The 25,628-nt window shown below is 44.0% G+C and overlaps 1 protein-coding gene across 1 annotated transcript in view; it reads left to right on the top strand.

Moving 5' to 3' along the window:
- Positions 1 to 25,628, top strand: part of LOC143210469 (MAM domain-containing glycosylphosphatidylinositol anchor protein 1) — a 531,502-nt gene that overhangs the window by 87,137 nt on the left and 418,737 nt on the right. The window lies entirely within an intron of this gene.

Raw genomic sequence — 25,628 nt, 5'->3', positions numbered from 1 at the left:
GAGGAGCGAGCGAGCGAGCGAGAGTGCGGGGGGGGGGGACTGTGTATCAAAACGATCGATCCGCCGAGAGAGCTATTCTTCGGCCGATCCATATTTCTGGCTAAAAACAACCGTGGCCGACCTTTGACGTTCTCCCTTTGACGGTTCTCTCCCCCGGTCGGCCGCAAATTAAACGAAAATGTAACCTGCAAAAAGAGCTCGCGAAAAACCGGATCACCGGGCAAAATAACCGATAGTTCGCAGAGGGAGGGAGATGGACACGGCACCCGACGCGGAATTAATAGACAGAAACCGTGTCCCCGCGTGTTTGCTCTAGCCGAACCCGTAGTTTTTCCTCCGGCGAACCACTGAAACTTTTCTTAAAATATTAGGTCGCTATTCAATCCTTGCTCTATGATTTGTTTCATGGTTCTCGAAATCGATGTCTATTTTGTATCTGTGTTTCAATGGCTGAATCGATGACAGAAAAATAGAATGTTATCAAGGGATTGAAGTATTGTTAGCTAACACCAACATTTCTTTTATGTTGAATTCTATGCTTTTATTCAGGTAGGTTCGTAGCTGGTTTCACGACGAATTCGTTGATCTACATGATAATATAATATGTTGGTCTCGAAGCTGGTTCAAGTTCATTCATTAATTACCACTAGACTGCGGATTTTAAGATCAATGTAGATACAGTGTTCCCGCGATTGTGTTGTGAGAACCTCGGAGGCATGAAGTCTCACGAAACGAAATGGTACTACGTCTTTTTACGTGTGCCAAACATAGATTTCTTGGATAACTTTTCCAGGTGTAAACGACGATCCTGGGTAAACAACTGGGTATCATAAAACTCCAATTTAAACACCCTATTACCTTAATTTCTTCGTAGTGCCATCTACTGCCCAAGGGGGAATCCCCTAGTAGTGGGGATAAAAAAGTCACATCATCCGCATACCCAAAAATCACATCAATCACGGGAACACTGTAATTCCCACATAAAAAGTTGTGGGAATTAGAATACGGAAATCGTATGTGATGTTTAAAACTGACCAAGCATCACTGTGATTCATTGTATACAGATTAAATGGGATCGCATTTTCAATTAGTAGATACGCAACATTGGAAAGCGAATAGTTTAGCAGATATTTTCATTTGAATATCGGTAAGAAGCCACCGTATTTCCGCACGAATGCTAGCTCTCCCGGTAATTAACATTCATAAACCGCGCGAAGCCGGGATATTTGAAAAATATTCCCACTCCAGGGTAATAAAGACTTTTACGACTGACGTGCATTAAAAAGTTCGCGTATCCGCGGCTGCGGCTTCTCGGACGCAACAGTTAGGCTTAATTAAGAGCGTCCTTTCGATGATGGTGGAGCAGTGGAGAACAAAAAAGCCTGTTGGAAAGGTTGTAGAGGCTTGTGTGTTCTAGTCTACGAATATGTATATCGGCGATCGAGGGGAAATCGCGGCGACCGCGAAGAATGCCCGATAACCGATCTCTCGGATACGCGGCGGAGCCCGCTAATTGCCAGCCGTAAACTCCTGCCGCAGGTTTATGTAATGAGCGCATATATTCCCGCTGCCATTGTTCCAGGGCTGCTCGTTATTTTCCAAGCAAACTTTCGTAATAGCGATGACCTCCGTGTTCCGCTCGTGAAAACCGGCTAGCGTTAATCCATTTTATAAAGCACCGGGAGCGAACCGTCCTGTTTTCTCTGGGACCCTCGGTAGAAACCTGACGAATCCGTCGCACAGTGGGCCGTCTCTATAAAACAGGTGGAATTCATTCGCAAAATTTTTCCTGTCGCGAAATTCGTTAAAACCGGGTCTGCGAGCGAATACTCGCTTTACATGCACCGAAAAGGATACAGAATTATATCTGATTCGGTAAATAAGTAATAGTCAAGATCAAATCTCTTGAAATAGCATGTCGGTCGGTTTTATTCCCGTCTCGGGCGTTAATGCCGCGTTCTACATCCGAGTGAATATAATCTTTCAATTAAGAATTCTAGGAAATAAGCCATTAATAGTGTATGGAACAAAATTGTTTTGCTTCCATTGTGAAAAGAGAATAAATAAAAAGGCACTGCCACCCTTAAAATAATAGGGCAATGATTTTTCAATCTTAAATGCATAAAATCCGTAATAATGTGTAATTAACAGAGAAATGAATTTTGACACAGCTGTTTGCGATTCTGGGCCACTCTGCGTCGAGAGCTACTGACCAATGTCTCGCGCCGTTCAACATAATTGAAGTAACGAAACGGTGATCGTTCTAGAGAGAGAGAGAGAGAGAGAGAACGAAGGAGGGGGGAGGGAGAAACAAAGAGTGCGAGAGGAGAGAGGAGGTATCGGCGAAAAAAGCTGCGCCGTTTCCAAGCCACTAACTCCGAACGATAAGCGGCGCTGCAAACGACCCACTTTTCTCGGCGTTCCATATATAACGAAAGGCGTACGCCCCTCGGTAACTTTACTTTCCTTCCGCTCGGCGTAACCTCCGCCTCGTACCCTTTTTCTCGCCCCAAACGAGCCATTCTCTTCGTCATTAACGTGCCAATTTTTTTCTCTTGCTTTTTCCGTTCCTTCCTTCCTTCCTTCCTTCCTCTCCCATCCGTTTCTCCATTCGTTCGTTCCCTCGTTCACTCGTTCACTCGTTCGTTCGTTCGTTTGCGACCCCGATCGCGCGCCGCTCCCTTTTGCGCGCACCCCGAGAATCAAATCGGATTATGCATGCGACCAACAATACTGCTTTCCACCTCTACGGACCACCCTCGTGTCAAGCATTATACCAATTGCTCGATCCAACTTGTCAAAAGTCGCTCTCGGTGGTGCTTGATCCATCGTGCGCCAACAGTCACTGTTCTCCAACGCTTTGTGCCGAGGCTCGAAATAAACAGGTACCTTCCGACTTTAAACAAATTCTGTTCGAACTTGTATACGTCTCGGTCAACAGAACATCCGATGCTGTGGAATTTTTACGAAAAGAACCTTCCGGGAACTTTTCCAAAAAATATTCTCGCGCAATACATTTTAGAATCTGTACCAGGATTTTGGGCATCATCGAAATCAATTATTCGAAAAATAAATGCAGGGGCAATAACATTTTTTTGTTTGACGCATTCTTTCTGAGAAAAAAAAGCAGTAGAAACGCCAAGTCCTGGTCAGACGATTTCAAGCTCGATTTACTCGAAAACGGAACATCAAATTAAAAAATTGTGTTCTTCAGCTTCGTCTAACTTCTGCGTGTAGAATTACTTCTCAATCGGTTGCCCACTGTATGCGGGACATCCTGTATACTATTCAATTTGGCTAATTTGAAACAAATCGTAAGTTTATTTGGATAGCCAAATGATCTTTTCATTTGAATCTCAAATAATGTTTCATTCTATCTCCAAAATTCGATTCATTCCGTGTCAGCGTCGTCAACTACGCAAACAGAGACGAAAGAGAGAAACCATATACTTTCTCGACCGGATTGCGAATCTCACGATCGTTCAGGTGCGCAGATTATACAGTGCTGCTCCCGCTTACTTTATTTAGGATGACATCCGTTCAAGGTTACGGCGCACGTTTAATCCTCGAGTAGCAGGATGGTATTCCCATCGAGTGAGAGACACTTCATTTCAATTAGATCGCGCGTGGCGAAAGTCAAAGCGAAGAAAAGAAGCGTAACAGCGAAGCGCCAGTGAAAGGAGATAAGAGAAAAAGAGAAACAGCGGACAAAGAGAGGCTATATCGAGATTGTTAAGACGCCGCTATTGCGTTTCCCATTCGACGATCGCGCTCGCCTCGACAATTGCAATTTGATCGGGACCGAGAAAAACGATTCTCGCCTATTATTCGTCTTGCGCGGACCGATTTCACCCCCCTCTCCTCTCTGTCTTTCGCTTTTCGCGAATTTCACTGGCTGTACACGAGCCGAAACGAGATTGTAGTTACCGGGATCCCAGGAATTTGTTAATTGATAACCACCAGTCGTACGCGGGAGACCACGGCGCAATATCTGCGCCAGTTTTCCAGGAGAATGCGCGCCTATCGGCCGATAGTTATCATCGGCTCACCGCCCCCGAAAAATAATTAAAAGCTGTGCCGTGCCGGCTGCACCGCCGCCGTGCCGTTCCATAAAACAGCCCGGGAATTAATCCGAGAATTGTCGTGTTGCGAAATAAGTTCGAATTAGGTGGGTGTACGCTTATATTCGATTCAGATACGCGTTATGCACCACTCGTACATGTTAAATGGCGGATGATCGGTTCGAACGATATATATCAGATTTCAATACGGGTATTTGTTCGGCGATTAATCGTGCATTTTTATAGCGTACGAGAATGCCGGGATTTTTACGTTTCATTCCAATCGTAATTCAATATTGACAAATGAACGGTTACAGTCTGATGCGGTAGTTTAAAAGAAATTTAAGGATATCAATAGCTAACAGATTCACCAAATGACTAACTGAAGAGACATTTTCTATTAAAATATGTTTCCTTTCCAATTTTAGGAGTCCATTTGTTCAACTATTTTATAAACTGCGGATTACAGGCATTTGTAACAAAAATATAATGGATGGGTCCAATATAAAATTGTAGACATTAGAAAAATCGAATGTATTATAAGTTATATTATAAGTTAAGTATAATAAAGTATCAATTTGTCCTAGCAAATCACTACTTTACCGGGCTCAAAATTTGTGCCTTTTTCCTACAAATTATGATATATTTGGTATGTAATCTAGTAGATTTGTACCCGGCGCCGATGCAGATCGAAGTTTCGAGCCTCTAGGATCAATAGTTGAGGGGTTATGATCACTTAAAGTTGAGCATATTTCCAGTTTCTTAGCGGCACCAAAAATGCTCAACTTCAAGTGACCATAACTCCTCAACTATTGATCCTAGAGGATCGAAACTTCGATCTGCATCCGCGCCGAGTACAAATCTACTGGATTACATACCAAATACATAATAATTCGTAGGAGAAAGGTACTAATTTTGAGTCCGGTAAAGTATAGTTTACCCCCGAAATCAGCTACCAAAACCCCTGCAAACAATTCAGTCTGTAATCAATAGAGTATAATTAGCAGAGCCACGAATTTTGTCGGACGCGGTGGTTTCATCGACAATGGTTCCTAGGCGGAAATTTCGGGTAAAGTTTGGACGTCGCCGAGTGCTATTTCGATCGGTCGCATTCTCGAGTAGCAACGAGCAGCGTTGCCGATGATAAAGCACCTCGGCTGATCGGCCCGCTCCCTTTGAAGGATTATCGAAAATCGATTGGCACAACGGCGAATCAACCTGCAAGTCATTACCGGTCGTAATCATCCCGATACAGATCTCAGAATATCGCGTTTCACTCGATAACAATAATAATGATAATGGGTTGGCGGTCTCGCCGGTCTCTGCGGTGCACGCGTGTGCAGCTCGCCAACGTTGCAACGGATCCTCTCTATGCTCTCTTCCCTACATTCTGATTGTCAGACCTGAACCGGGGAGCGTATCGTCTTTCGCCGAAACAAGAGTACTTAACCATTACGGTACACTGTTCCAGTTAGTATACCTTCCACTGGCGAATTTTGATCGATCCGAATCGAACAAGTACCGGAAAAACGATAAGGAACACTGCGATTAGATAAGTTGGGACCGTAAAAAGACACAAATTGAACGGTTCTGGAAATGTGAAAGGACACAATTGATACTATTAGGTTGCATATGAAATGTCTGATTTTTAACAGTAACATTTTTTTTGGGGTCGTAAAGAATCACCCTTAGAACAATCTTAAAAATTCCAAGAAAGCAATTAAATGTTAGCATTTCAAGGCATTTACAACCTCCCTTTCCAATTTTTTAATATTTCTGTGATTTTTATCTAGCAAATATGTGTTAAAGATCCAAAGCGCCACAATTCGAACGACTACAGAAATACCACAAGAAACAATTTGATATCCGAAGTATCAGTGGCATATATTATAAGATAGGAATCGGAGAAACATTGCAGGCCGAAGGGAAACAAAAGTGGCTAATTGCTGAAAATGACTCGGTGAATTCAAATGGCGGCAATTAAATCTGAAAAGGTCATAGAACCGCAAAAGTGCAGAACCCGCTGACTGAGCCAGCTTCGACCAGCAATCTGCTGCTTACGTATGCAAGATTATACGAAAGCTCGTTACGCGATATCCTGTTTTTCGACACAACACTTATCTCATGATTAATTGCGGCCGATTGTTTCGCCGTTGCGGTCTCCGCACGCGACGAACAACGCGGACCGACAAAAAGGAAAAAGCTTCATTACATACGGATCGGCTATCTCGGCGAGCTGACTGGTTAATAACCATATCTCCAATTCGGGAAATCTTCTCGCAGTCCCCGAGCGATCGTCTGCGATCTAGCTAGCGAGGAAACGTCGAGCGACAAGCCTTTGGTCACGCGATCCTCCGTTTCCTCTTCTTTTGTTTTCTGCGCCGCCGGGAAGTTTTCTTGAAACGCGTCGCCTTCGTTCTAGCGTGCTCACTTACGTCTTCCGAGTTTGATAGCAATGTTAGAAAAATTGATAGAGTCGTGGCTGGGCTGAGGATGTTCGTGCAAAAATGTTATTACTCAATTCATCAAAATCATATCGTTGCGGCTGAAATGGAATATCGGCGAAGAAAACAAAAAATCGGAACAACACTCGAATATGATGCTTACGACTAGAGAACTAATTACAAGCCACAGGAGTTACGTAGACAATTATTTTCTTAACAAGTCCAATCAGTCGAAACGAATGCAATCGTTTTTTTATTCGTAAAAAATTCTCTAATACGTAGTTCGATATCTAGAATATATCGGATATCTTTTCAAACTTTTTATGACGCAATTAAATGGGAACAAAAAATGATCTTTCCCCTTTTATGACAAAAATGGGTACATACAATTTAAAGCTGTGGACATGTTAACAATATTTAAGGGCATGAACCTATTAGTTCCAGCTTAATAGGATAATTAAAAGAAGAATACAATTTTCATTTGGCTCCTGTGTGCTGCAATCAATGCAAACATTTTTTTATATTGCATAAATTGAATCAGCTTCAAATGCATAAAATCGGTAGAAAGTTTTAAAATTAAAATGATGTTGAAACTTTGCAGGGGCGCGAATTTCGATAATTCCGTGCGATGTTGCGCCTCGTATCCGACCGGAGAGTTTCCCCGTAGGAAATCGTTAATGACAAAGAAGTTTTGCTTATGGCAGCCGTGAAAGGAATCATAGGGCAAGGGTTTAACGAGGCGAGATCTCCTAGCATTTGCTGTCGGGGAGAAATAGGAGGAGTACGGTGCCGCCGGGCCAGGCCGATACAGCGCGACACGCGTAATTGCACTTAATGATTCCTGTAACGAGTAATTAGTCGCGACGGGGGCTAGCAGCTTCGAGGAAGTCCCCCGATGCAAATTTTCTCGTTGAAAGAAGCTTTGTGTAAGTAGGCGGGTACTTTGCCAAGCTACTTTTCGCACTCGGTGCACTCCGATGGAATTCGATTTTCCTCTGGCCCCCCGCCCCGCGGTGGTTCACCTCTCAAGTTCGTCAAAGGAAACTCTTCATCGTCCCTTCGCCACTCCCTCCCCTGCCCCCCAGCAAAATGAAAAATAGCCATGAGAACGGATGCAGGTTGATAAGAACGCAGTGTTATTGCAGTAATCTGCCGGGGTGGAAGTCGACTTTTTTTTTCTGCAATCTTTGGGAACATGATACCGCCCGTTTCTGGAACGTGCAATATCTTTTCAGGCCAACCATGTTGCGCTGAGCCACGGCAGAACTATGCCGCGGCTTGAATGGAAAAACGACGTAAAAACAAGCGGGGGAAAGTTCGGCATTTAAAGACGGTTTATCGGCAAGCGTTTGTTAAACCCTTGCGATATTTAGCCTTGTATCGTCAACTAATTTATCCAGCAGCCAATCACATTGATTTTAAAGCACTAAAAATTATTTCGAAGCGTTCGATGAAATGGTGTTTCCACCCGGAACCTTGTATTTTCAGCACAGGGTGAAGTCGTAGTGTAATTAAACCGAAATTCGTGTTTTATATTATCCTGAATAAAAAGTGCTATGTTTTCATGTTTCTAAAATGCGTTCACCTGCAAGAAAATGTCGAAGTTCTTCGTAACAGTGTAATAAAGCTGCAAAGAAGGTATGATTCCAGATAAATGATAAAAATTAAACAATCTCTTTGAACTCGAAGACCTTTCTCAGATCACTTGCCAGCAACACGAACGCGTTTATTACTTTATTATTTGCCGGAATAATTAATGTCTTTAAATGGGATTTTACGAAATGAAATTATCTCTTTGAAGTCGAAGATATTTCTTTCATCGATTTCCAGTAAATTGAACGCGTTTATTTCTTTATTACATAAGAGAATAACTGCTCTGTTTAAGCGGAATTTTATGAAATAAAAATTTTTTAAAAATCTGTTCCTGTTTTCTCGAACGTTTTTGACTACATTAAAATTATTAAGAGCAGACAGGTTTCCGTTTCGACAATTGTGAATGGAATTGAACTAAAAAGACATTCGGATGTCGCTATCCGACACCACCCGAGCAAACCGACCGCTCTTGATTAAGTATTCGCATAATTTCATCGGAGTATGGCGACCCCCGTTCGAATACCGTGCATTCCACCCCCTCCGAAAGATGTCGGGAACAGACGCACGCGTCTCGCGGAGTTGCGAGTCATTCCATCATAATTAGTCTCCATCGTTCCTCCAAAGAGATGTTCCGCGATAATCCCGTTCGAAAGTAACGCGATAGCGGATTAATACGGCCCCAGTAATTAGTCCTTGGGTTCATTAGTCGAGCCTGATGGATCCGCGACGTCTACGATCCAGAATGGTCTGTGCCTAAAAAAACCACGAAGATCTATACAACGATCAACGATTCTACTGCAAGTCACGAAATACGTATATTAAGGCTAGGGGTTCGGGTTCGGGTCGGGATCCCGAAAGTTAGAAAGTTGAATCCCCTAATTAAGACTAATCGAATTAGATTCCCCCAATTTTCGTCATTTTCAGCTTCATCAAATTATTAAAGAAAGATCTGCTTGGCTCCTACGTTGGACGATCTCAATTTGTAATTGTCAACTTCCTAAAATGATTAAAGAAAAAATTTCAGCTAGGCTCCTATGTCTCGCAATTGATGATGAAGTGTTAATCTTACACCATTGTAAATTTTTCGAGGAATATGCCCCGTACGAAGTCCTCTGCACTCTATGCACTCTGCACTCTGTGCTCTGCCGTGATCCGTTCGATTCACGTGACGGCGTTAAGTGGGAAAGTTTGTTTAGCGAAAGTTTATACAAAAACGAGCAAACCGGGCAGCCAGCAGTCGGGTAATTGGCTGTGCCTCGCCGTGGCGGTGTTCCGTGCGTTCGCCGTCTTCTTATTTGCGGTTTCATACACGCGAATGCCTTATAACCGCGGAGCAAATATCGGAAAACGTCGCGCCGAGAGAGCGTGGGCGGCTGAACACGTGATACGAATCGAGTCGATCAACATACCGCCGAGATACATTCATCGCGTAAAGGTCCAGTCAGTATTTTCGCGATTATCCATCCCCCTACCCTCCCGCAGGGTGCAGCATCTCAAACAGGCCATCCCATAAATATTTGTAATGAAAATATACGGGAAAATGTGGATCTGTAGAAATTACCGCTACCATAAAGGGTAGTTGAAGAGTGAGCACGGTTTACTGAATTATTTTTCCCGATCTGGTCAACGAAAAATGATGAAAAAATTCACGGAGATTCTACCTGATTGCATACACGACTCCGAATTTTTTCCGAATTTTTTGGTGTAGACTCGGTTTTTACCAAAGTTTTTAAAAATTCGAAAAATTAGAGATGCTGACGAGTGGTTACAGAATGATGTATGAATAAGTGCACATCTTTGGTTTTCGCATCTTTGGTATCACATCTTTCGGTTAATATCGGTTACAATATCGTGCATGTCCATGAATTTTTTTCAAATTCTCGGCTGCAGATCAGCCAAACAGTTGCCGAACGCGCGTCGATAGTCTGCACGCACGATCCTCCGAAATTAGTTGCGATACATCATACTTTGCGTCGTTATTACGAAACTCCCGGCGCTAAATCCTTTTAAAGCGAGTCATCCGGGGACGTCCGACCGGGGCTGGCTGAAACTCCGCGCGCGTTGACGAAGAAACTTTCGAACCCCGGGTCTTTCGCGAATCCCCCGAAGCGAACACTTCCGTTCTGATGTCTACTTAGAACCTTTTCGAATAAATATTATCGGGAACTCGTGCCAAGAGCCGCCGCGTTTACCACGATCCCATGATCGTATGCAATTACGCATTATTTCCGAACACTTTGCGCGACATGCTTCGGCAATCAGGAGTTAACGAGATACGCTGTTCTTCGCTCGCCTCCAGAATAGCCGAGCATCATTTCTCTCGGAATGTGCGTCTAGTAAAGATTAAAATGCACTGAAAAGGAGAAAATAATTTTTTTAGACATTAGTAACTATAAATAAAAGCGTGGAGCGCCCACGAAAATTACGTCAATATAGTTTAGCGCCCTACGCTTTTATTTATAGTCACTAATGTCTGAAAAAATTATTTTCTCCTTTTTAGTGTGTGCATTTAATATAATTTATTTACATTCTGATAGTGTGTTCCAAAACTAGTACAACGACCTATTATGAAACAACCCAAATGAAACCTACTATGAACACGTCAATCCAACATGTTAATAAAATAACAAGATTAAATTTATTTGGACTTCGTGCGGTTCATATTATAATATCTTCGCTATTAAATGTATTTGTTTAATCATTTACCACGAAAGCATCTTTATAATTTCAATGATTGTGAAATAAAAAATCTGGAGCCGGTTATGTGACCGGTAGTGGTATGTTTAATGTTAATTAAAACAAGGTCGAATCTATCAGGATATTTTTCAGCAATGTGGAATCGGAGGTTACCACATGGAATTGCAACAGTTTTGAAAATCGCAGAAGCAAAGTCTCTGCGAAGCTTGCTATGCTAGTTCCAGGCCGGCCTCCAGAGAGTGTGGAATCGTTCGCAGCAGCGTTTCTCGTAGCTCCGGCTCTTCTTGTAAAGAGAAAAGCCCGAGGAGGCCTTGACGGTGTCCCGACGCTCCCGTTGACTATGGAGAGACGCAAGTTTCCGTCGACGACGCAAGTAGCCCCGGAGGAAGATAGGATCGAGGCGAGTCCCTCTCTTCTCTCTTCTCACGGTGTCGTCTCGACTGGTCTCAGGCCAGCCGGTGGACGGAGGGGGTCAGGGAGCTGTGAAGGGGGTAGCATTCATCCGAGCAGATAACATCGCTTGTTAAATCCACCGTTGCCACCGGTGTAGCCACCCGCTTACCTGCGAGGCCTCTTACCTCAAGGCCTCGATGCTGTCGACGTCCTACCGACAAGAGATAGTGAGTCGAGTCATTGCTAGATGATCCAGCTCCCTTCTAAATACGTGATTGCCCGACGACAGTGACGAATCATCGCGATCTTCATTGTCGTCGCAGACTCTTCCCAGATCGAGCCATCATGATTTCCCTTCAAATTATTTTAAGGTGACCCGAATTACGGCGGGAACCGGACCCGAGCGTTCGCGTCATATCGGAACAAAACTGTAAAATCCAACTTCCCTCTGCTTTTTCGCCAAATAAGATTTAATGAAACAATTTTCAGAATCGCGTAAAACTCCGCTGAATATTTCATCAAAATTATTGTAAAATATGTCAAATCAACACGCGAACCGGATGAGCATCGCCGCGGGTAAACGGACAGAGGTTACAAGCGATTTCGAAATTAAAAATCGATCCGTTATTCAATCCCATTACAAAAAGCACAATAACCAACGCGCAATTAATCATCGTGCTGTCAATTGAAGCTCGAGAATTTCGAAAATCTAACAAGCTCGCCCGACGAGAAACAGGTAAATAAATAACAAGGGTACGATTCGAAAACATCGAGATCGTCGAAACAATCGAATTCGCCCCGCGAAATCTCGGCTGGATAAAAAGAGAAGATAAGTTTGGTTCTGGAGGGCCGACCCGAAGAAAGCAATTTCGTAGGACGATAAAATTTTTGGACGGAATTTCTCAAACCGACTTATACGAAGGATGAAATCGGGGTCGTAAAGAGGGATGAAATGGAGTCAAGTATTTCACGGGTCGGCCGTTTGTTTCTGGAACAAAGAAGAGCCTGAAAAGCCCTGGCCAACGTCATCTCGAGACAACGTAGGAAACACCCGGGCTCCCGATGAATAACGACATTACTCGTCCCTGTTACTTTCATCGTATTCTCTCCTCTCCCTCTTTTCTCCGCCTCGCTGCCTTCTCGCTCCCGTGCGGACTCTTCTTTTCGCCTTTTCGAATATGTGTATACACGGGCGCGTACACGACGCAAATTTCTCACGCGCGTCGCACCCCTACTCGCGAGTTTTTAGGGGTAGGGGGTGAGATAGTGGGGGAGGTAGAACGAAGAACGTTAACCAAGCCCATTAATCTCGGTGCCACCCTGAAGTTTCTCGTTTCGGAGTGCATCCACGTGCCCGCGCGCGCCCACTTTCACTCCCTCGCACCTCCACCCCCTTCGCCCACCCCCATAGCGCCGCGGCAGAAAGCCCCGGGACGGTAATTAAAGCGTGAATAAATAAAGCTGCAGGCGTAAATCCCGCGGCATAAAAAACTCCAGACCGCTGAATGAAGACGGAGGAAAAGGGGGAAAAAAGTTCGGCTACCTCACCGCCCACGCCGCGCCGCGCGAAAACAATAAACCATCGCGAAACGACCACGACAAAGACTCTGCCCTCCTAGCAACGAGGTCTTAATCGACGATCCTCGCCTCGTTGGATCATGCACTGTCGTCGCGTCCCGTATCTGGATTTAGCTGCGGCGAATATGTATACCCGGCGATGCCATCACGTCTCGTGACTTCGACAAAGTCTTTGTACAGTAATTTGTATGTCGATACAAATTATTTTATTCTCATGTGTCACACCAGGTTTATTACTTACAATTATTAACACATTACCGACCGGTGATTATTGCATAATTTTGGAAAATCTAGGGTAAATGATACAAACACTTTTTAATGGAACCTTGAATAGCAACAGCAATTTTCATTTTGAACTAACAAGTCACCCTCAATAACGTTATGTAATAGTTTCATTTAAGATTGCAATGTAAAAGAAAATTTCTATGCTTTCTTTTGGTACAGCACAATTATTGAAAATTCTATTAATAGGCTTCCGGTAGGTAAAGTGTTAAGATTGTAAAGATACACTCATAGAAAACTAGTCAATAAACTTATTTCGTTAGTCATTGTTTTAGAAAAGAGTATATGAAGTAAAATGCGAGATGAATGTTCCAAGAAAGAGCGCAAATAAGTGTCTAATTCTCCACGCGATCCATTAATTTCATTCGAGCCGTTTCCGTGTACAAATTAAACTCTGAAGCAGCGGAACAACCGCCTATTGTGGACCGCTGTGTACGCGCTGATCCGACTTAGGAGCGGAGAATCTTCGAGTCTCTAGAATCTCGTAAGGATAATTGATTCTTCCAGACTTCCTGCGAGATCCAATCACGATCATCGCGAGGCTTAATCGGCCGGAAGGGATCCACGCGCGATTGCCGACTCCACGCCGTTCGCATTCCAGACGAGCCGGGAGAGAGAGACCCAATCGCGGTAGGATCGATTTATTTTTCCATCCCCCGAACAATACACTCGCTCGAGAGCTCGATTACCGATCGATCCTCTTCGACTTGGACCACCGATGTTCCATTCCTTCTCGCAGCGATGATTCGTGCCGACATAAAAACATTTTCCGAACGTTTCACCCTCAGCGTTTTATACTGGGTGGTCCAGTACGTATTAGCACAGCGTTATCTCCGCTGTTTCTAAAAAGTATGAAGAAACACTATTAACCATAGTTTTTCTGTATAAAGACGACTAAAATATGGCAATAACAATGTTCCTTTTATGTGCATGAAAGAATTTCGGAGATTTCAACACCACCTTGGGTTTTTAAGTGAAAACATCTATTTTTCCTTGCACTATCCGATGCAGTGAAGATTCGATGCGGTGAAAAATTATGTTGCGGTTATTATTGATCTTGTGAAACACTCAGTACAATATTCAGTATTTTTCAGACGCAAAATTCTCTTGAATATGATCCATACTTGGATCGAAACGTTGAGAAAAATCTTTTCAATTGCAAAATTGCTTTGTCTTGATTTTGGATCGAACCTGTGCGCCGATAACATAAACTAATTTCTATTAATTAATTACGTTATGATCGACAAAACGGAATATTTACTATTCGATGCAGCTCGTCATTCTTTATGAAAAAAGTGTTAAGTTATGTAAGTCGAGAAATGATTAATATAAAAATTTCCATCGCACGGTTTCCAGCTTAAAAAATAGTATGGTGTTACCAGAACACCAATCACGCTTCTGAAATATCAACCTAGCTTTCACGTGATCTCCCCACTTGAATTTTTAAGAACAACAGCGACTAGCTCGCACAAAATCGCAGAATTCAGTCGAACAAGGACCCTTCAAGGGACAATACAACGCCCAGCTTGTTTACCTCTGCAAACGACTAGGATTTGAAGGCCAGGCGAAATCCCTAGCAGTCGTCGTCTTCGCAGTTAGGTATTCCCGAGTAATTGCGGCTGCACAGAGCCGTAACGCGTAAACGCGCTTTGCAATTCGAACGAGAGCTTCGACGCCGAAATTTAAATACCGTTTGTAATCTCGATTGTAAACGTCCGCTCTCCTCTACAGCAGCTACGTCAACGATTACCATATCCCACCGTCAATTAGTGAGCCCGATGCTGTCGGGGCTGTCTTCTTTCTTAGTCCGTGCATCTCGAGTCTCGGTGCATCTTGAAGCGGTGCATCTTGGACCCTGATGAGCAAACGAAACAACATTCGCTGTGTCAATGTTAGGATGAATTTTGGTGTTGGTATTGTTTCGGTAACGAGCTATGAAAGTATAATCATTTTTGGGTATTGATCGAAAGCTTTGTTCGTGTGCAGACTATTTGGATAATACTGTAGATTATTTGTGTGGATTAAATAAAAAAAATGGTTAGAACTTTGGATTGACACATTCTCGTTATTTTTATCATGCAATGTAAAATACATAGTTGCTTTTAGAGCTCCGTAGACCTGTTAAGAGCCTAGTTTCTATAGACAGAAGGAGTTGACATCTATGATGCTTGATCGTACTATACAACTTGATCGAATTATATGTAATAGGTTCGTCTAGTTAGCCAGCTCGTCGAGAATTCCGCAAACGAAGACATCAAACGTAACACAGTCGTTTGCCAAGGTCCTTAGTATAACTTTTAAGAGATCAGCTGACAGTCGTAGCATTCTATAGCCGATGACCCGTTTGCTGCGAAAGGCAAATGCGATATCGAACGGTAGAGGAGAGGATAGCAAAGTGAGATAACCATTTTATTTTTCAAACTAGATATTCCGGGATAGAGATAAATGGAACAATCAAACGTAGAAAAAGGAAATTTATATGGAATCTATTGATTTTCTCACTTTTTTAATATAAAGCAAATCTAAAATGATTGAATACACTGCGGATCTTTATGCATTTGTGGCTTGTAACAATTTTGAAAAAATGCTCGAATTTTTAATTCGACAAAATTTAGTACAATTTTTATCTACTTTGGATCTACAAGAACTATTCCCACTGAAACTGAGATTTCATTTAATTTCACTTCCTTAAAATTTTTCTACAAAACTTGAAAATTGCATAAACTAAAATCGTCATAGATAATATAACTACAAGTAGAAAGAAAATTTTGCAGCGATCACATGCACAAATAATGCTTTCTCATATTTCTGATATGATGTTTCTCATTACCTCGACGTCTCATAATTCTACCCTCCTCTCTAATTCAACATTCACGAATTTCCCATCGCCTGAAATCAGGACAAGCGTCTCAAAAATGGTTTCGGGAGGCGCGCAGATAGATTCTTTGAAGGCAGAGTCTGTCTCGGGGTGGTATTCGTCGGGTATACGAGGGCGGGTAGCAATTTTACCGGGACGAGTTCGCGAACTTTATTATCAGAGCCGGTGCAGACAGAGAGAAAGAGAGAGAGGGAGAGAGAGAGAGAGAGAGAGAGCGAGCGAGCCCGTATCGGTTACCGAAATTAAAGGCATGAGATAACGCGGCGGAATTTTATTAAAAAGCACGATACGAGGAATACAAAAGCCGCCGTTGCCAGCGTCGGTCGGTGAAAAGGGCCGGGATCGAATGCGGCGGCCTGGTCTCGCTTTTAGTATTCCTGGGGAAGAGCGGCCGGGAAACGCGATAGGTAATTAACCTGGTTACCGGCGGAACGTGCGTACGTACGTTCTTCTTGATTTTCTTGCGCCGAGGCGGTCGCGAGTAAACGCGCGTGCAAATACAGCGTTAGCATCTCGAAATTGTTCGGGAAGACAGGGAGCGACCGCGAAAGAAACGGAGAAAGCAACGGAGAGCGAGAGAGTGGAGAGAGAGAGAGAAAGGGAGTAACCATTACCGGCGATGGTCGGGCTCGAGGGAACGGGTTCTTACCTACCGCGTCAATAATGCAAACGCGTGTAAGCCGTAGGGTATAAGCAAGGCCGTAAATATTGCGCCGCGACGCTGATGGCCGCGGAAACCTCGGTAGTAAAACCTACAGGAAAAGGGGGGGGGCTGGTGTATGGGAGGGGTTTGCCCACGAATCTGGCCACCCTGGAGACGCTGCTCGCGATCACAACCCTGCCTGCCATACGACTACAAGCCTATTTTTCAAATGCTCCACAGCGTTTTCAAGGAAATGCTGTTCTACAGGTGTAGAGCGGCTGAGGATTGCTCTGTGGGGCACGCTCCGGCTCCTGGTGGAGTCAAAGCCACGCCTACTTGTAGGACGTTCGTGAGACAGGAAGCAGTATCGATGGTTTTTATGGACTTCTTTGGCTACGGTTATTCTGAACTTACTTTAGAAATAATGTAGTTAAAGATAGCTCTGTGAGCTGCTGTGTTGACGAGTGAGTTGGAGGAAAGGGCCACGAGGCCACGCCTACTCGGGGTTCGTTGTAGAAGTAGAAAGTAATGTGGATGGTCCTTTATGTCTTTCTCTACCTACATTTATCTTCAAACGTCACTGTAAAATGATTGTAGTCAAACATATTTCTGTGAAGCACTGTCCAGCCTAAGTTGAAAGAAGAAACAAGCAAGCCACGCCTACTCAGGGTACATCATCGGCCACCAAGTGTCCTATTAAACTCAAAACACCTTGATGAGGTATCTTTCCGGTACCAGGGCGACGTCGTGCAGTGTTTCCGACTGATTGGCCCCGAGTTAGGGTGACTCTCACAGGCTAATATCCCGAATTCGCTGCTCTCGTGGTCGAAGCGCTCGAATACCGCTCGGCGAGAAGCGTCTCGAGAGGAGTCCGCTTCGTATTGACCGCGCGAGCGAACGGGTGCGAGCGTCTAGGTAAAACGGGCGGCGCGGCGTAGCACGCTCGAGAAATTGCCGTCTGTGTACGTTTCCCGCATAAATGGAGAGAAGCGACCGCGAGGCGAGGCGAGGCGAGGCGGCCCGGCAAGATATTGGTCGATTCACTTATTCTCATGAATATGTATTCACGTGCCAGTCTCTAGACTTCCGCTCGACAATCATTATTCTTAATAACCGGCATTACTGGCGGGGCGGCGCGAGGCGAGGATTTTTCAACGGTCGGATGCGGTATGACGGTGCAAAACGACCGCGCTGAAAATTACGCGAGTCGGATACGATCGTGACGACCAACGGAACCTTTCGCTTTTTAGAAGACACCGACTAGCTCACTGGGTTGGGACATCCAGATTGTAAACGAGTCCATTGTTGCAGGAAGCCATGCTGCCATCGACGACGTCGCACAAATTAGCGTTTCGATGAAAAAGAAATTGTTGACCTTTCATTTTCATTTTCCCCGCATTTGTACAAAATGGTTTGTTCTTAAAATCCCTATGCTACACGATAGATAATTTATCTAGGAACAAGAAAAAAATCATGAGTTTTTAAATTTCAGATAAACCTGGGCATCACAATTCGTGACACCGTCTACGCGACCTGAATAGATTGTGTAACGTGTACCATTGGTGGTACACGTGGCAGGGAACGTGATAACTACGTGGTTCTAACAATTCGATCATCCATTACAAACACTAAATTGCAACAGGCAATAAATATTTCTCCAACTGTGGCTCTAATAATTTGATCGCTCGATACACGTAGCTGATCGTTGAAACTGGCAGTTGAAAAATTAGAATTTGAATGGAGTCACTGTAACTCTAGGTCATAGTAGACCCAAGCACGGTAATCCAACGGTTCAACTCGCGGATTGAAATGCAGCGCAGGGGAAAAGTTCATGAATGAATTGCATGCGTGGTCGCAGTGTCGTAAAAATGAAGAATAATAGAAACGGAAAGTTTGCTTCGACCATATTGCGGTTCGAGGTGGTAGGTGTTCATCGAGTGGCCAGGTTTATTATACCCAAAGCGCGCGTTAACTCCTGCTCCATACAAAATCCGTGGAAAACACAAGAACCTCGAGGAACGGCCGGAGAAATTCGTTGGAGCGGTGGAAATCATTGTCCGAGCAATTTCGTGCTGTTTCTACTCCATCTCTTGCGCGTTATGGTTTACATACGGCTCATGGTACATGCCCTGGAACGCTTAAGGGAGGGTGAAAAAATTTTCACAGAATTTAAAACGGTTTCTTCAAACAAGTACTTGCGTGGGAGGCTAACAATCTGGTTTAGCTGGAAACAAATCTGAAATTCTTGAAACGCTGTATTTAACTTACAAGAACACGCGTGAAAAATTATGTAAAAATAAACAGGACATGTTAGAGATCCGTACAAAAGCTTTTTGCATGAAAACGAGCCTTGTAAAAGGGTGGAGATAAAACGATCTTCCCTCAAAGTTGACTGAATCTCAAAAGCATTAAACGTTCTGGGGAATAAAATCCAAATACAGAGTTACGTCGCTCAAAACGCTTCTCCAATTCCAACCACTCGAGAAACCACGCAATTCAAGTTCGGAAAAACTGCCACAAAGTGTAAAAAGATCGTCGCGCAATCCTAAGAGCGTACAGAGGAAACAGTAGCAATCCCGGAGACATTTCCAGAATAAATTATGTAAGTATCCACTTTGCTAATCCACGGAGAAAGTTCTCCGGAATAAGGTTGCCGGACAAATGTTTGCAGTTTCGAAGGAAAACTTCTGTTGTTTCTCACAGCGTCTCTCGGCAGCTTCTTCGGAGAACGCGTTCGTGCGTGCACGTCGAACCGAGGCGTTTAGCGAGCCGATCATTCGCGTATCGTTCGCGATCATTCGCGAATCCAGCGAAAAGCCCCGATAAACAAAGCAGCTGCACGCATCAGGAGCTGCGAGCGTTACACGCGAGGATTCCTCGGATTAGCGAAGCGCGTGACGTCGCGCGGATGAAGCGGATTCCTCGCGGAAACGCTTCGAACCGCGAGTAAGCTTCTCCTTCGTTCGTGTGGATCTTTCCGGAGGATCTTTTCTGTCGATCTTCGGAAGCGACTCGAAATGGGCTTTCTTAGACCAGAAAAGAATGGGTTTGAGTTGACTTCAGCGGATTTTATGCATTTATGGCAACAATGAGTCATTTCAAACAGTATGAACATTAGAAGAATTTAACAATACTGTTGTATGCATTACTTTCAACCTTTCCAACGTATGAAGAAAGAAAATAAATTTCAAATCAGGTGGAAAACTCTTATTTTATGAATATGAATTTTTATTGTTTATGAATAGATCTTTATGCAAACTAAAGATTCTTTTGTCCGAGTCCGTCGAAAATATCTCCGCTGTCGATGATGCTTGAAACACGTTGACGCTAACAGGTTAATTTCCTTCGTCGAGCAGTGGTAGGGCAATTCGACGAACCTTTTCTGATGGATCGATGCGACGAGTTTTCCTAATCGATGGCAAATGCCAAATGCCAGCAGCTGTTTTTTAGCGGGTCGATGGACAGATTAGTTCGACTCCCAGCAGCCCGTCCGGCAATTAAATGCCCTCTTTCATTGGACTACTTTGCGTAATCGATGGTTCCAGTCGACCGGCCCGTCGAGAACTTCTTTTTCGGTCGACCTTCCCCCGAGCTCTCTCGGACACGAGCACGGCCCACTCGGTCGATTTTCCCCTGAATTTCAAGTTCGATCTTTTTATTATTATTGTTTTTCATCGACATTCTTGTTCACTCGTTTCCTGCATTAATTACCGCTAGGATAATCGATGAAAAACGAACGGCTAGAATACACCCTTCAAGTGAATTTAATCAACGATGTACTCGTTCGATTGCCTATCAAGGAAAACGTTTGTTTGCGAAGTTCTCGTTACCTGCAGCATGATAGGAATTTGAACCATTTTCGGTTCTGTGTAAACATTCCAAAAATCAATCGGATGGCAGATACACATTTTGGAAAGCTTTTCCAATTTTTGTGATTGGAAATCGCTACAAACAAATTCAAGAGAACCTTCTACAGAATGAAAGTTCTCTGTGAAAGCTGAAAAAATTACATTATTTATATTTTTATAAGAGTGAGATGTTATCCCCCGATAGCTCCCAAGCAAATGTGGTCAATGGTCTGAAATATATGGGCACTTTTCACTTCCTCAGCTGACCGTACACTTGTTCTACAATTCCAAAACTTCTTAGCAGATGTAAAATGTACTCCAAGGTCACAGACTTCTTCCTACTACGCCAAAGTCGCGCCCGCTAACTTCTAACGAAGAACAACTGGATCCACTTTATACGCAAATCTCGCAACGTTGTATTTCCGAAAGAACGAGTTAACTTTGTTTAATTTGCACCGTTTACGAAGTCAGGCAAGGTCGTGCTGCAAGCACAGGGCCCGCTCTAGACATTTGTCCGGAGCGCCAAAATTTAGGGGCGCCATTTTGTCTGTAAGTGTGAGAAAAATATTGATGTGTTAAATACCCACTTAACAGAAAAGTTTCTTTTACTAAAATAAATGCTTTCATTAAAATTTAAATAAAATGATTTGACTTTTAGTGAAAATAACAACTATGTATCTTTATTTAAAAAATATATATATTTTCTTAAGGGGCGGCAATTTATCTTTTTGTCCGGGGCGACGTAATGGGTTCCGAGTTCCTCCTACGATGACGGGACCATGAAAGAACCATTTCAATATTTTTTGACAGTCCTAAACACAATCAAATTGTTAAAGCCACTCGTATGTGTAAATTCGACCATTTTCGAATGGAATAATTTAAAAATTTAACTGAAACGACAGTTATTATTTGAAAAAGGGACCTTCTCACCGATCATTATTCTCAATAACTTTCCAGCGCTTCAGTAAAATTATTACTGTTATACATACAGGAATACATATAAAGTATATATAATTTTTTATTAAGGCAAGGGAACAAATTGATCCACTTTCGGTGTAATTCCCTCCGACTAAAGGGGAACGGTTGATCCAGCATCATAGTCGACGGGGGAGACTGCAGGATTTCACCTGAACGTCGTCCGGTTTCTCGAAGGGCCCAGGAGCGGAAAAATCGTTGTTATTTTCCGAATTAGACGGGAACTTCTGTAAATTTGTGGGCGCGCGGCGCGGCGTCATGGAGAGAAGGGGAGAGGAAGAGCTGGGTCATGGGAGGCGTTTGAAGTCGTCGAGTCTCCGGGGTAAACCGCCCCGCCATCCCACCATGAATTCATTCGCACCCTCATGAAATTCAAAGCAGTCGTTACGCTGCTGGCACGACGACAACGAGTCGTCGACGACCAAGAGGACGACGGGGACAAGCGACGAGACGCGACAAGACAACGCGAATGCTGTACACCGTGGTCGAGCTGTTACTCGTCTACCCCAAGATCTTCGATGTTTTATTTATAATTTGTTTACGTTATAGTCTACACTGTCCCGTCGGCCCGCGCTGTCCCGAGCCCGTCAATTTGCACCTCGACTGATATATACCTCGCGATTCTCGGTGCGAGCCGATTTTTAACATGTTGACTGCCGCGTTGCGTCGGTCATATTAATTTTATTCATAATATTAGGTATACATATGTACAAATAAGTTCTCGGCCTTTTTCGTCAAATTCAATATTTTCTTACTTAAAATACAAGTATGTTTTAATCGGGAAAGTAGTCTCCATGTGCTTCTACACACTTCATCCACTTCTCGGGCAGACGACGAATCCCTTGGCGAAAAAAAAAGATGGCGGTTTTGACTCGATGAAGTCTGCGAGGCAGTTTTCGACTTCTTCAACTGTTTGGAGGTGTGTATCATGCGATGAAGTGATCATCTGCGTGATCATTTTTCTGAAGAAAAACATTTTTTAACAGGTTCCGTGCCGAGCCGTTTTTGCTCGACAATTGAACAAACTTATGTGTCTTATTCTATACTGCAGTTTTTACAATGCCTCATTCTTTTAGTGGAAATATGTACAGCAATCACCCAGCGCATCCTCCGGTGCACGGAGAGTTCTACTTTCACCAGAAATGCAGGTGCAATGAAGATCGAATCAACGAAGCGACCGGGGACCGGTCGATCGACGGTCCGCGTCGCGATTCAATTAAATCCCCCGGACAAATACCGTGGCTGCAGTCACGCCGAACGATTCGAACGTTCGGAATTTTACGGCGCACTGAGCCGACGATAATTAATGTACAATAGTGTTTCTGCGTCCTCGAGGAGAGGGCGGGGGGTTAGCGGGGACGAAAGCCGGCGCGTCGCGAATCCGTCGCGAGTCCTCTCGCGAGGAGATCCGCTTTAATAATTCCATAGTTTCGAGTTAATAGATCGTCCGGGGATTAAGTGTCGCTTACCGGGACGCAGCGCGTGTGCTGCTAATTAAATGCTCCCGCTGAATTTGCGACAAATTGGACGAAATCTGCGTCAAGTGGTCTCCGCTTAAGCCACTCTCGATTCTCGATTCGATTAAGCCTCTGATAAACCGCGCTGCCCGCCGAAAACGAATGCCGAACGCGTTTCATTCGAATGGCTGATCCGTTACGGATCGAGGGATCGCCATATCTGGATCATGCCCGCAGTGTATCGGAAACAGTGTAATAACTAAACTGCGGGTTTTGTACGTTTATGTCGAATGCGAACAGAGAAAAACTTTGATTTTTATAAATCATTTCGAAACAATTCTATTTCGCACAACGGACCACGGTCTAATAAAACAATCTAAACTTGTTTGGAAGATCTTTCAGTTGCTCAAAGTAAAATATTTTCCATTGCGGTTGATCTTCAATGAACTTGAATGACCTTGAGTCGTAGGTCACCGTACTTAAAACGCTTTCTTAGATAGTACGTAGAAAAGTGTATCATTCTAATTTAAAAAATAGAGTTGACCCACATATGTCCTCTACGAATTGAATTTCAAGCCAAAATAGGTCAACAATTTTTTATATGTAAGTAAAATAAATAGCACAAAAGGAACCATCAATAAAAACTCGATCGTTCTCTCGAAAAAAATTCTGTTTCGATTAACCATATTGATTGTGTGATGCCTCGATGACTCGGTAGTGGAATTCTGTAAAATGGGACGAATAATCGATTGTGAGATCTAGACAACGGGATGCTCGTACGAAGGAAAGGTGTTAAAACGCGCCTCGAGGATCGAGGAGAGGCTGGCACATCGAGGCGAGGGAGGCCGATAGCGATCTCCCGAACAGTTTCGCAAGAAATATCGATGGAACGATACGAAGCAGCCGTCGAACAACTGCGATGACATTGGAATTGCCTCGGCAAATAGGCGGGGGGCACAGAGTGTAGGTACGGCGATATTCCGGGAGCGTTAGACCGAGCCGAGCTGCCATTTTCAGAGTGAATGTAAAAGCAGGCGGTTCACCGTAAGGCAAGCAGAAATCAAGGACTACTTTGCTCGTTGCCCTGAATGCATAAACTTTCCACGGATTAACGTATTCGCAGTCGACTTCGCAGTCCCATATCTCTCGGCGCAGCCCGTTTCTTTTCTTTCTCTCTCTCTCTCTCTCTCTCTCTCTCTCTCTCTCTCCCGTTTCTCTCTGTTTATCCGACGCAACCTTTTTCGGTGTTGGCTATTATCGAGCGAACTTGTACACGCTACATATATATATATATCGCCACGGCACTCGAGCCGACCGCAACAAGAAGAACTTCTCGTTCCGTGTTCCTTCCCTCCGAATTGTACTAATTAGTTTCCGTTGACGAAGTAATCCCAGGGTTTTCGGCCACTCAAAGGGATAGTTTCGAGCACCAGCTAACGACTGTCAACGGCCGTGGCATCCATTGCCTTCCGCGCGAAAGAAATCTCAAGCTGAAATCCATAAAGCTCGCGCCCCCATTCCCTTCCCTCACTTCTGCTCTTCTGGAACTTCTTCGGGGGCCAACGCTAATTTTTCTGCACGACCGATTCATTCGAGAATAAGACGCTGTAAATGCTGACTGGACTACGGATCTTTATGCAAACTAAAAATCAGACACAGCAGCGGATTAAAAATGTTGTCCTTACAATTATGTATCGACCATTCTAATCTAATAAAAAGCATTCATTGTATCAAGGTTTTCATTTAACGATTGAGAGACTGTTCCAATGTAAAATCGTTAATCTATGCTAGTGGCTCTAGCAATTCATCCACGGTAGCTCGTCGAGAATGGCTAAGCGGTTAAGTGCTAGGTTGGCCTAACTCCGTTCGCTCTATAAGCAGAGGGTTGTTTCTCGGGTCGAGCGCTATAAGAGAAATCATTACCAGTACGAGTCCGAGTGTCTCAAGTTATTCCGTAAACGGTGCTTATCCATCCCGAGTAGTCGATATAAAGCAAAAGTTCTCTTGCTCCGACGACGACGACGCCGGCGACGTCGTCGTCGTCGACGTATCCTTCGTCAAACACTGAAACTCGAAGACTTTAAGCCCCTCTCCGCGGGAGATTTCCCGAGAATCCTGAACTCCTAACTCTTGCATTCGAAAGCGAATACATATTTGCCCGGGGACGCTACAGAGATAGAGCCAGAGAGCGAGTGAGAGCAAGAAAGAGAAAGAGGGCTTGCAAGGTTTCGGAACCGGTAAAAAGATTGCCAGCCATAACGCGAACCGAAACGGGCAAACTAATTTCGCTCGGGGGAAGGGGGAGGGAGTAGCGCAATAAAACGTAATAACGTGGTTTAATTAAAACTAATAACAATGCCGCCGAATGCATCCGAAATTGAAGGATTCGAGCTCTCGCGGAGATATTGTCTGGCAGGATGATTAAGAGAAAAAGGGACCGGTAGAAGGAATAAGAGAAGAAGGGGTGGCAGAGAGAGAGAGAGAGGTCAGGTCGCAGAGGCTGTGGAACCGCGAGCGCTAGGAGAGGCGCTCTTGACCTCCTTAAAGTCGCGCGCGCCTCGCGCTTACACGCTCGCTCGCTTCGCGGAAGCGCACGTTGCAAAACTGCCAGCCGATTTCACGACGTGTCGCTTCGATTCTCGAAACTGCATCTAGAAAGAACTGCACAATATAGAAAGAACTGGCCTCTTGAAGTATAGAAATCAGGAACCCTAACTGTTAGAACCAAAAAGTATTTCATCGATTAGAATTGTATTGGTTACAAATAAAGATTATAACT

Source organism: Lasioglossum baleicum, chromosome 7, assembly GCF_051020765.1.
Source record: "Lasioglossum baleicum chromosome 7, iyLasBale1, whole genome shotgun sequence".
Taxonomy (NCBI): domain Eukaryota; kingdom Metazoa; phylum Arthropoda; class Insecta; order Hymenoptera; family Halictidae; genus Lasioglossum; species Lasioglossum baleicum.
This window is presented reverse-complemented; position numbering and strand designations above follow the sequence as displayed.